Source organism: Myotis davidii, unplaced genomic scaffold (assembly GCF_000327345.1).
Source record: "Myotis davidii unplaced genomic scaffold, ASM32734v1 scaffold355, whole genome shotgun sequence".
In the NCBI taxonomy this organism is placed as follows: domain Eukaryota; kingdom Metazoa; phylum Chordata; class Mammalia; order Chiroptera; family Vespertilionidae; genus Myotis; species Myotis davidii.
The window spans coordinates 689,769-698,699 of NW_006286818.1; positions in this window are offsets into that span (position 1 = coordinate 689,769).

Sequence of the window (8,931 nt, forward strand, 5' to 3'; positions counted from 1 at the left end):
GGTCCATCCGGCAGGGTCCCCAGCAAGGAGACAGTCCCCTCCCCTCAGGAATGTGCGTGAAATCCAGTAACTCCCTCCAGCTGGGCCGGACCTCAGCGGGGCGAGAAAGGGTGGGCCTCTGGAAAGTTCAGTTTTCCTAATGACAGCTCCTAGGGCGCAGGCTAGGGGGTGGGGATGGGAAGCGGGGACACTGGGGAGAGCATTCCGAAGGGTGAACCACTGTGTGCAGACTGGGTCATGCGGAGCACGGGTCGGGGGAAAGCTGAGGGCAGGCATGCGGCCGCCACCAGGCGGGGAAGAGCAGAGCTCCCAGCCCCTCGGCCACCGCCCAGGATGTGCCCGAGGAGCAGACCTGCCCCTGCCCCTGCCCCACCAGAACCAATGCTCACTGAGCACAGGCTGGCACAGGCACTGTGCTCGGCTCTAACAGGCATGACCTCATCTATGCCCAGCAACAGCCTGGTGGTAATTCCCATTATACAGATGGGGACACTGAGGCCAAGAGGGTTGAAAAGACTTTGCAAGGTTATACAGCTAAGTAAGTGGCAAGTTCAAGAGTGAGTGGGCTTGTCTTCCTCCGAAGATAACCTGGGAGAGGGAGGCAGTGGGAGCATGAAAATGGACCAGGTGGGCTCCTCACCAATGCCGCTCGGAATCTGCACTGAGAATCTTAGTGTCTGGTTCCTACTTCACTCCATCATCGGTGGGCTGTGTGACCTTGAGCATTTTACTAAACTTCTCTGGGCCTCCAGGTACCTAGCTGTCATCATAGCAAAAGGTGGGAGCATCAAATGAGGCAATTTAAGTAAAAGTACATGCAAGATATAATGATATCAGATGAATGTGGCCATAGGTGTCATTCGGCCCGAGTGCTGGCTTAGAAGCCACGCTTCCAGGGAAGGGAGAAGCCACCATCATCACCATCTTTACCATCATCACCACCATTATCACCACCTTCATCACCACCATCATTATCATCATCACAACCATCATCATCACCACCATCACCAACCATCATCACCGCCATCATCACCACCTTCATCACCACCATCATCACCATCTTTACTATCATCACCACCATCATCACCACCACCATCATCACCACCATCATCACCATCATCGCCACCATCATCAACATCATCACCACCACCATTATCACCACCTTCATCCCCATCGCCTTCATCATCACCACAACCACCATCACCACCACCATTATCACCGCCTTCATCACCACCATCATTATTATCACAACCATCATCATCACCACCATCACCAACCATCATCACCGCCATCATCACCACCTTCATCACCACCATCATCACCATCTTTACTATCATCACCACCATCATCACCACCACCATCATCATCACCATCATCACCACCATCATCATCATCATCACCATCACCACCACCATCATCATCACCACCATCATCACCATCATCATCACCATCATCGCCACCATCATCAACATCATCACCACCACCATTATCACCACCTTCATCACCACCATCATTATTATCACAACCATCATCATCACCACCATCATCACCATCATCATCACCATCATCGCCACCATCATTATCAACACCTTCATCACCATCGCCTTCATTACCACCACCACCACCATCACCACCACCATTATCACCACCTTCATCACCACCATCATTATTATCACAACCATCATCACCACCATCATCACCACCTTCATCACCACCATCATCATCATCATCACCATCACCACCACCATCATCATAACCACCATCATCACCATCATCATCACCACCATCACCATCATCATCACCATCATAACCACCATCACCAACTTTATCACCATCACCATCACCATCATTGCCATCAGCATCGTCATCACCACCATCATCACCAGCATCGTCATCACCACCATCATCATCACCACCATCATCACCACCATCACCACCATCATCACCACCATCCATCATCACCACCATCATCACCATCATCATCACCACCATCATCACCATCATCACAACCATTATCATCACCAACCACCATCATCACCATCATCACCATCGACATGCATCTGTTTAATCACTAGAGGCTGATGAGGTTTATTGCCGTGCATCTAATAATAACAGAAACAGCACCATGTATTACAAACTGAGAACATTGCAGGCACTGTGCTAAGCACTTTGCGTAACTACATCTGCTCCAGACACAAGGAGTGGGAGTCGGGCTGGGGTAGAAAGAGGGCAGGGCAGAGCCAGAGCTGCACCCTCCATCTAGGACAGTGGTTCTCAACCTCCCTAATGCCGCGACCCTTTAATACAGTTCCTCATGTTGTGGTGACCCCCAATTTCATTGTTACAGATTGAACATAATTAAAGCATAGTGATTAATCACAAAAACAATATGTAATTATATATGTGTTTTCCGATGGTCTTAGGTGACCCCTGTGAAAGGGTCGTTCGACCCCCAAAGGGGTCGCGACCCACAGGTTGAGAACCGCTGTCTAGGAGGTCAGAGGCCTTGACTGCAAGGGGACCGCCGCCCAAGTTAAGAACCAGAGGGAACTCTGTAGCCAATGAGAAAAGGCTTTTGCACTAACATGCACACCCAGGGCTGGCACAGGCTGGAGTGCAACCCAGCCCAGGAGTGGGCCAGGAGCTTGCCCAGGGAGGAGGCAGGCTGGGCTCCCAGCAGCTATAGCCCCGGGGCCAGGCTCCTCGCCCAGCATCCCATGTGGCCAGGGACTCCTGGTGGCAGCTCCCCAGCTCCGGTCAGAGGCAAGTGCCTGAAAGAGTCCGTCCTGTACGGGCTGAGCCGAGGAGGAGAGGGTCGTGTCCACTCCTAGGCTGGGGGACGAGTGATTGGATTGCCACCCCCAAGCGTGATGGTGCCGCAGCCACCCCCCTGGGGTCCTGGAAAGAAAGCATTGGAATAGAGGGACAGATGATAGGGAGCGGAGGGAGCCGGAGCACACAGTCAGACAGACACTCCAGGAAGGGTGTGGGCCGGGCTGGGAGCCATGCCGGGCCTGGGGGCGGGGAGGGAGCTTAGTCTTGATGTTGAGGCCACAGTCCTGTGGAGGCCCTGCTGCCCTTCTTGTCCCAGTCAGCTCCCCATCCCTTGTGGCTCAGGTCCTGGTTCTCAGAGGGGAGCAATAAGCCTAGGATGGGTCTGGGAGCTCCGCCTCCATCTAGCGCCTGGAGGTGCAGGTGCCGGAGGCTGTGGAGTCTGCCTTCCGACCTGGAGAGGGGACCTGGCCCAGGGCGCCCACGCCAGCCCTGCTGCCTGCCTCTGGCCAGGGAGGAAGCCACCCCTGCCCCCTGGGTGGAGCATCCACACCCCTGAGCCAGGCCTGACTCCTGCTGTCCATCCCCCTTTGCACCCTCCACATCTAATGTGTCATTTCCCTCATGTGCCCCACGTTTCACACACATCCCTGCAGCGCCCTTCATTCTACCTACAATGCTCTTCTCCCTTTATTCTCCTGGTGAACTCCTATCATGCTTTCAAAACCCTGCTCAGAAAGCCCCTCCTCTGTGAAGCCATTAACCCCCAGAGCTGATCACTGACTCTCTCTGCACCCATTCGGTGCCTTGGACAGACTCTCATGAGACAAGAGTCACAAAATAGGGACTTGTTTGTGTGCCTGTCTGATGCCCCCGTTAGCCGGGGGGGCAAACCCTCGGCCCCAACACAGACCTGACGCACAGTAGGGCCAGCAGCCTGGAAAGTGAGCGTGCCATGAGGCAGCCGCCTGGGCTGCTTCCCAGGCTGAGCAGAGCAGGCTCAGGACCACGGGGTATGGCCAAGCGGGGGTCGGTCGGAGGGAAGCGAGGACTGAGATTGCTGGGTGCCCCGGTGGGATCCAAAGCTCCGCCCCTTCCCGCCTTGGGGTCTCCATGCCCAGAGGAGCTCCAGGAAGGGCCAGGAAGGCCTGTGTCCTCGGCCCGCAGGAATGGGCGCCAGGTCTGTGTTTACCTCTGAACTGGGGTGTCGCATTCTCAGTCTGTGGGAGGAAAACCGGGTGTGTTGTTCCTAGGTGACGGGTGAGAGCTTCGGGGCTTAGTGGGGTCACTGGTGTGGTCCCAGAGCCAGCAGGAGGGAGTGGGCAGAGGCCTCCTGGGGCCTGAGCTGGGAGGCGTGGGCTCTGCAGGGAGAGGGCCGGTCCTGGCTGCAGCCTCCACACTGACTCCACCTCTGAGCCTTCTTGGTGGAATGAGAGCAGCTACCGAGGGACCGGCTGGGCCTGTCACGCCCTGGCCGCTGGGACTCCCTGGGAGCCAGACCCCTCCTTGGGCCTCAGGATGGAGCAGGGAGCCTGTCAGTGCTGCTGGAGAAGCTGGCGGCAGGAGGTTGATCGCCAACTGCACCGCTGGGAGCTCCGCATTCCATCCCTGGACTCTGGTGCGGGCGGAACGGGGAGGGAGTAGATGCCCCTGCTCGGTCTCTTCCTGCCTCCGGGGATGGGAAAGGTCAGAGGTGAGCCGGAGCTGCGCGGCCAGGAGAGGTCTCACAGCCTGGCCAGCAGGGCCACCGCGGGCCACCCGCCACCAGCTCAGGGCAGTGCCCCGGCGCTCTTGTCCTCAGGAAGTTGGGGGAGTGAGTGCCATGGTCTCCCCAGGACCCCACCGCGCGGGTCCCTCTCCCAGGCTCCGGCCTTGCTCTCTCCGGAGCCCCATTCGTCCGTTGGCGTGTTTCACTGGGAAGGGAGGAGAGAACGTGAAACTCCACGGAATCTTCCCTGCAGGGCTAGGCATGGAACGAAGGGGTGGCCCCCTTCTCTGAGCACCCCTCCGCCTGCCCCGTGTTCCCACCCCTGTCCCACCTCCTGGCCCCAGATCCCGAATGAGAGCAGAGGCTGGGGTTACAGGGCCCTGGGGACCCAGAGTTGAGGTCTGTTCCTCACTAACCTGCAGCCTCTCTCCCAAACCTGAGGGAGATGAGGAGGAGGCTGCAGGGCGGGGCGGGCGAGGGCGCGTCTTTCCCTCTCTGTCCTCCTCCCCCCTCTCACTCTCTACCAGCCAGGCCCCTGGGCTCCTGGTCCTCATTCCTGGCGGTTCTCGGTTCTCGGTTCTCGATGGCTCCCTTCTCTCTCACCTGCAGAGAAGAGCTGCTGGAAGGGGTGGGGTGGGCGTCAGCAGGCCCAGCCTGGGCCCCAGCCCCTCCCTGCGGCCCAGGCCTGTCCACCCCCGCAGGTCGCACTCCCGCCCGGGCCTTCCTGGCGGAGCTGACCCGCAGCGGGAGTGTGAGCCAGGCCGTGTCACACGGAGCCACCAGAGACGCCTCACCCTCCACGGACGCTGAGAAGCAGGTGTGCGGCTGTGGCTGCTCACAGGGGAGGGACTGAGGCCCGGAGGCTAAACTCCTTACCCAGGCTGACCTTCTCCCAGCACGGACACGGGCGAGGCAGGACCCAGACCAGGCGAGGTGAGCGGGGCTCTGGCACAAGGTTTAACGGGAGCCCCACAGCTCGGCCAGCGCAAGGAATACTTTCAGAACACGGGTGGGTATCCTGACTCCTGCTGCGGCCGCAGGCTCCCCTAGGGCTGGCTCGGCCCTGTGACGGAGCCTGGCTTTACTTGAATGTTGGCATTTTCTTTAAGTATTGCATTAAAATGCTGTTTATCGTGATGACTGAGACTCTGGGTGTCCTCCTCTGCCTTGCACTTGAGGCCTCTCTCCCCTCACCCTGCCCTGGGGCCTATGTGCAGACTCGGGGCTTCCCACTGGCTGACACCCTAGGGTGCCTGAGGCCCTAGGGTGCCCAGGCGGGGGGCAGGGAGGAGAGCACTCTCAGTCATTTCCCCGCCACACGGGGGACCACACCCCAAGCTCGGGCCACTCCTGTGAGGGGGCTCAGGGGCCAGACACCGGGGGGCGGCCTGATGGGCAGGGACCCCCCGGAGCCCCATTCTGTCTGCCCAGAAGGTGCCTCCTCTGGCAGGGAGAGCCCCCTTGCACCTGAGGGCCTGCAGGTGGGCCCAGGCCCGGGAGTGAGGGGGTGGGAGAGCAAAAAGGAAGATGTCCCCCCCTGAAGGGGCCCTTCCTCCCACCTGGGTCCCCCTTCCCCACCCAGAGAAAGGACCGCCTGGCACCTCCCCACCCAGGGCCCCAGGGCCCCGCTTCCTCCACCCTCCCTGCACTCACTCACTCACTCAGGGAACATCACCAGGGCCTGGCGCGCTCCCCACTGGAGCCCGCAGAGCTGAGGCCTCAGCTGCACACGCACCTCCCAGTGACAGCCAGGGGTCCGGGCCGCCTGTCACTATCTGAGCCAAGTCGGCAGAGACGGTGAATCCTGTGAGCGTGTGTTCCAATCCTGCCGGCAGCGTGGAGAGCAGCAGGTCACCCACAGAAAGCTGCCCCCCACCCCCCAGCTGCTATATTGGGTAGAAGGACGGAGATTACAGGGGAAGGAGGCAGAGGGTGTGCCAGATGGGCCGTTCACAGGCAATGCCGCTGGATATGCAAACGCCTGCAGGTAAGCAAAGGCCTGCGGGTAAGCAAAGGCCTGCGGGTAAGCAAAGGCCTGCAGGTAAGCAAAGGCTGGGGGCTCTGGTCTCTGCAATGAGGCTGCTCGTCTTTCATGATCACAGGCAGCTCCTGGTGGGGGGATGGGCCGCATTCCCAGGTGAGCCCCGGCTCCCAGCAGGTGAGCATGCGCCTCTGCAACCAGAACAGCAATCCCGGCCACAGAGCAGGACTCGCCTTCCTCACAGTCACAGCCCCGCGTTCCGTTTCAGCCCCTGTCACCAGCAGCCAGCAGTGCAGCGAAGGCGGGGATGGGTGCCTAGGGAGCCAGGAGGAACCCCAGTCGTGCTGGGCGGTGAGCAGCTGCTGGAGCGTGCGGAGTCTGCAGCCGTCACTGCTTCTCTTCCACATGCTGCCCTGGAGCCGGGTGCCAGGCCCCTGCAGCAGTGGGAGGGGGGAGCGGCAGGAGCGCCCCTGCAGACCCCCCACTGTGACGGGGCCTCCTTCCCCACCCCCTCGGTAAGGACCACTGGGCCTCTGGGATGGTGCCCCCACCAGCTCCACCCACTGCCATATAGAGAGGGGGCGGAGGAGGCTGGGAGGCAGGAAGGGGCCTAGCTGGTTGGGGGGGACCCTGGAGCGGGGAGTGGCTCCAAGATGGGTCTCAGGGAAGAGTGGGTTCGGGCACCGACAGACCAGGGAAGGAGGGGGTTCTGATGAGGCAGAACCCGCATCTGATACCCAGCTGTCTCCCCAAACCCCATCCATCTCTACCCTGCACCCCAGTCCCCACCAACAACCACCAGCAAACCATCCACAGCCTCTGCCCACCACTCCCACCGGACCGGCTGCCACCTGCACCCACGGCCTGGCCTTGCAGCAGACTCGGGAGGCAGGGGAGGCACCCATGTTGTGCTGCCCAGAAACCCTGGCCAGACCCCCGGGGCCCAGAGAGCACAGCCTCCTGACACTGGTGGGAGGGCCAGGCCCAGTCTCCACAGCACAGCCCTCCGCCCTCCAACCTGGGCGTGCCCACGTGCGGAGCCCACGCTGAGATGCCCAATTCTGCCCCTGGGGGCCAAGGCCAAAGGCCAGGTCAGTCCCCATGCCAGCGTGTGGGGGTGAGAAGACCGGCTGTTTATTATTCCTCAACCAGCAGAGACATGGAGGGGAGCTGGAACTCACTGCGGATACAGGGGCCGTCCTTCAGACAGCAGCTGGGAGCCCCTTCCCCTCGGACCGTCCCCCACCCACCCCACCTCCTGGGCTGCTTCACGCCCCACCCACATGCCGCATCCACTGCTGCCACTGGTGAGTCCCGGCAAGAGGGGTTGTGGCGGCTGCACTGAGTGCGTGCCCTGGGCGAGGCACCCGGCTGAGACTCCAAACACAGCTCCGTTCAGTCCTCACAGCAGCCTCCAGAATGGTAAGTCCTGGCATGGTCCCATTTTACAGATGAGGAAACTGAGGCTCTGTGGAGCCCAGAGGTTTGCCCTGATCACCAGCAAGTGCCTGGGGGGAAGCGTCATTCAAAGCCCTGGTGCTCCGCTCCTGAGGGTTGGCCCTGACATCGGCCACCAATGGCCACGCCAACGGGAAGTTTAGTGGTGAGGCTGAAGCACCCGGGTGTCATTGACAGGGCTCCTGTGCCCAGCTCGGGGGGTGGTGCCCCTCAACCCAGGAGCAGCAAGGAGCCCTGAGCCCGGTGGGAGCCTGAGCCGGATGGGTCCCCTGAGCCGGGTGGGTGCCCTGAGCCAGGAGGGAGCCCTGAGCCGGGTGGGTGTCCTGGGCCTGGTGGGTGTCCTGAGCCGGGTGGGAGCCCTGAGACGGGTGGGTCCCCTGAGCTTGGTGGGAGCCCTGAGCCAGGTGGGTGCCCTCAGCCGGGTGGGTCCCCTGAGCCGGGTGGGTGCCCTGAGCCGGGTGGGTCCCCTGAGCCGGGTGGGTGCCCTGAGCCGGGTGGGTCCCCTGAGCCGGGTGGGTGCCCTGAGCCGGGTGGGTCCCCTGAGCCGGGTGGGTGCCCTGAGCCGGGTGGGTCCCCTGAGCCGGGTGGGTGCCCTGAGCCGGGTGGGTCCCCTGAGCCGGGTGGGTGCCCTGAGCCGGGTGGGTCCCCTGAGCCGGGTGGGTGCCCTGAGCCGGGTGGGTCCCCTGAGCCGGGTGGGTGCCCTGAGCCGGGTGGGTCCCCTGAGCCGGGTGGGTGCCCTGAGCCGGGTGGGTCCCCTGAGCCGGGTGGGTGCCCTGAGCCGGGTGGGTCCCCTGAGCCGGGTGGGTGCCCTGAGCCGGGTGGGTCCCCTGAGCCGGGTGGGTGCCCTGAGCCGGGTGGGTCCCCTGAGCCGGGTGGGTGCCCTGAGCCGGGTGGGTCCCCTGAGCCGGGTGGGTGCCCTGAGCCGGGTGGGTCCCCTGAGCCGGGTGGGTGCCCTGAGCCGGGTGGGTCCCCTGAGCCGGGTGGGTGCCCTGAGCCGGGTGGGTCCCCTGAG